At 35.3% G+C, this 3,901-nt stretch overlaps 1 pseudogene; it reads right to left on the bottom strand.

Annotated features, from left to right (window-relative positions):
* Positions 1–2,478: 2,478 nt before the first annotated feature.
* On the bottom strand, positions 2,479–2,626 carry LOC119805673 (annotated as a pseudogene).
* Positions 2,627–3,901: the final 1,275 nt, after the last annotated feature.

The following is a 3,901-nucleotide window of genomic DNA, read 5'->3' as shown; positions in this document are numbered from 1 at the left end:
AAACAAAGAGAATAGGCTGTGTGTGGTGTTACACTCTTAATCCAGCTCTCAGGAAGCAGAGATAGGGGAATCTCTATGAGTCTGAGGCCAGCCTGGTCTACATAAGTGTGTCACAGACCAGCCAGGTCTACTGAGTGGAACTGACTCTAAAAATAAATAAATTGAAAAAAATAAAATAAGTTGCTTAGGTTTTTATTTGGATCAACCCACACTATTAGTTGAAGTTAAATGTCAACAGAATTAACAAATACACGCATATCGAAGCTGCATTTACAATTAAAAAGCAAACATAAAAATTAGTGCCCAGGGCTATTTGCTGAAATTGGAAGCTTAAACAGAAACTGCCTCAATTTAAAAGGATAGTATGTTATGGCAAAGATTGGGCATACCTAATGAGGAGGAAACACAGCTGTACCTGAGAGTATTAGAAGTCTTTTAATTCAGAATGTGTAATAGTTGATAGCATTGTTGAAGTTTCAGTCCTTAGCAAACCCTTTCTTTTCACCAGTGAAAGCCACGGGATGAATTGATGAATTATTTTTTTGTTCAGCACTGGGACTCAAACACAGAGCCTCCTGTTTGTGACTCAAGCGAGTTATAGCCCTAGCCTAGAACGTATTAATTTAAAATAATTAGCTATTAAATAAAAACAGGGTGGGCCATTACTTGGGGCTGGGATCCTGCACTGGACCCCAACAAACGGGATGAAAATTAAAAATGGATTCATTCATGTTGTGATTCCATGGCACCAAACCAACACTAATTTGTTAGTCTGGCCTTTTGTGAAATCAAGACTATGATGACAGTCAAGCCCCAAAGCAGCCATTTTCCATCACTATGATGACATTTCATGAGCTTTCATCTGAGGGAATATGATATTAACCTGTCAGTTACTTTTTTATTGTTCTGTTTCACTTTCTCAACTTTACAAGAAAAGGAACTCTGAAATGCCTTAATCTAATTTTGCTTTGTTTCTTCTTCATTCAGTTCTTCTCTGAACATAAAACCAACTCTGCTCTACCCATGGGCATATTTATTCTATTTTATAGAAGAAAATGTCATTTAATTCTTCAATTACAAAATGGAGCTAACTGTAACCTTTAAATTAATTTATTATAATTTTTCCTTATAACAAAGCAGTTTATATTTTCAACACATTTATAGAAAATGCCAGTTACTCACGACAAAAGACTCTTGCACATCTCTTTATGAAAATCTCCAGAGCTCAGCCAAGGCAACATAAAGCATAAAGTAAATGTCTTCTGTAGGTATAAAGAATAAAACAGGCCGGGCGGTGGTGGCGCACGCCTTTAATCCCAGCACTCGGGAGGCAGAGGCAGGCGGATCTCTGAGTTTGAGGCCAGCCTGGTCTACAAGAGCTAGTTCCAGGACAGGCTCTAGAAACTACAGGGAAACCCTGTCTCGAAAAAACAAACAAACAAACAAAAAGAATAAAACAGGAATCCAGAGTATGCAATGGCTGCTCTCAGTATTGCCATCAATGAACAAGCAAAGGAACTAGGAACAGATAGGGAACACAACGATAAGAAAATTTCCCAGAGTGTCTAAAACAAACTAAGAAGAGATAGGATGTTTGGAGAAAAATCATTCTTTGAGTGTCCAAAGAATTCATCTCACACTGTTTTTTGTCTCCTTTCCTCCAGCACTTAGCCCTCATTCTTCTCTTGGGCCCTAAGTTGTCCCAGAGCTAATAAATATTTGCTGAATAGATGCATGTTCAACCATCCTCCTGGAGACCCTCTCTGGCACTCCCTTAACATAGTTCATGTTTCCCAGCATCTTCTTAAACCAGGTCAAGACTTGCTCTTCCCCACAACTTTTACTCACATAGGAACTCTCATTAAACTCTCATGGAAAATGAATCCAATAAAGATGTCAATGATTGGTCATGTTTAATGCATTAGGCCTACCAGATTACACAATTAGATGGCGTGAATTATTTCATTCCTTGCCTCAGTTTGTGAACAACAACAGCTATAAGAGATTACCTTATCTGTAAAATGCCCCATTTAGAAAACACATAGCTAACACATACAAAAAGCCAAACTAAAAAACCAAAGTGTAGTACTGCCTTTCTGCATTAATTATGCAGAACTCTAACCAGTGATGTGACACTCTTTACCAGAGACACTTGAACTAAGGGAAAGACGGAAAGTCCTATCTTTGCTGTAGGTGTCAGCAGAAGTGGTTCCACAATGCTAAAAAGGTGAATGAGGCAGTGTCTTTGATGAACTGTCACAGCAAAGCCATTGCCATGGTCCATGCACTCCTGAATCTCCATGAGGAGTCAACTGTCCTAGGGCTGAGGACACAATCTGGATAGATCAGTTCTGCCAATGCTTCTTCACAACTCACCTCCCTCATTTCCCTGTAAATACATTAGATTGATTTTTAAAAATTGATAGTTTATTCATTAATTCTACATCTAATATTCATGTGGCAAGTTCAACAACAACATAAAAATGATTTCCTTAGGTTGCAGCTATGAAGTCATGATTTAGTAATAGAACATTTCAAAAGATGCCCTAAAGCACTAAATTAGGATCAAAACAGGGTAGATTTTTTTTTACTACACTTGATCTTAGCCAAAAGGCTGAGAAGTGACACAAAACAATGTCAAACTATTCTTTGTCATTCTGAATTAAAAATGCATAAAAGGAAAAGCTGCATGCATCCATCAATATATGGAAGTCTGAAATGATTCTAATTTTCTTTTTCTAATAGCTTCAATTCCTATCCAGCCTAAGTTAAAAATATTGTCTATACTACTTTTCTATTTCCTACAATGACACTGAATATGGTGCCTTTCATTAGAAGATGAAGTTTGGCACATACTTTTCTATCTATTCATTTGTTCTAGAAGAGATCCCAGTACTTCAAAGAAATTTCTGGTATGAAATAAAACTTTCCTAACCTTCAACTCTTTCAAAAAGTTTATAATCTTATATTTGAACCCAGCAGAGCTAGAAGACATTTTTTCATTACAAGACTGGTTGAAAGCAAACCACCAGTTTGTATTAGATGAAGATAAAATACTGGCCATAAGACAGGAAATATTGTTGGGGTAGATTTTCCCATAAGAGCAATACAAAATGAGATAAAATAATCAGCCTGCCCTTCCCACTGATAAAAGTAGTCAAGTAATACATGATACATTAAAGATTATTCACAAAATTGCTATGGATTATTCTTTCAGTAACTTTGAGGGCATTTTTACTAACCAAAATAAGGATACATTCAATGATGTTAGTTGTAGCAAAGTTTATCATCACAGGCTTCCTATGAAACCCTATGTAAATATTATTCCACCTCATCCTACCCATCCTCATGTTCTATAATAATTGCTTGCATATTTTCTTCTATAGTACTTATCAATATAAACATTGATATGCATCTGTTTTATTGTTTCTTTTATTATTTGCTTGCTGCACTAGAATGTAAATTCCATGAAAACAAATTCCCCATTATGAAGATAATTAAGCATGTTTTTTATGATTCATATTCTTATCTATAAATTCAAGTTCAATAATACAAACTAAGATAATGTTATATCAAAGCAACAAAATACATACAGTTAGTAATATTTTCCTTTAAAAAGAGATTCTTCAAGAAAATGTGTAATTATAATTCTCATAGAAACATAAAAATAAGTACGATAAAGGTTTTATTTAAGTGTTTCTCCATTTAGCAGCACACATATTAAAATTGGAACAACAAAGAAAAGATTAACTTGTCAATGCCTACATGAAAATTAAATTAATAAAATATTCTCATGTTTTTATCTGTTTAAATTAGTGTACCCATAGAAGTCAGAAAAGCAGTAAGGGGCCGGGATTTCAAGAGAGAGGAGATAGGGGAAAGTTGTCAAGTGATGAGAATA

This window comes from Arvicola amphibius, chromosome X (assembly GCF_903992535.2).
Source record: "Arvicola amphibius chromosome X, mArvAmp1.2, whole genome shotgun sequence".
Taxonomy (NCBI): Eukaryota; Metazoa; Chordata; class Mammalia; order Rodentia; family Cricetidae; genus Arvicola; species Arvicola amphibius.
Note: the sequence above shows the minus strand (reverse complement) of the source record. Positions and strands in the feature narration are given on the sequence as shown.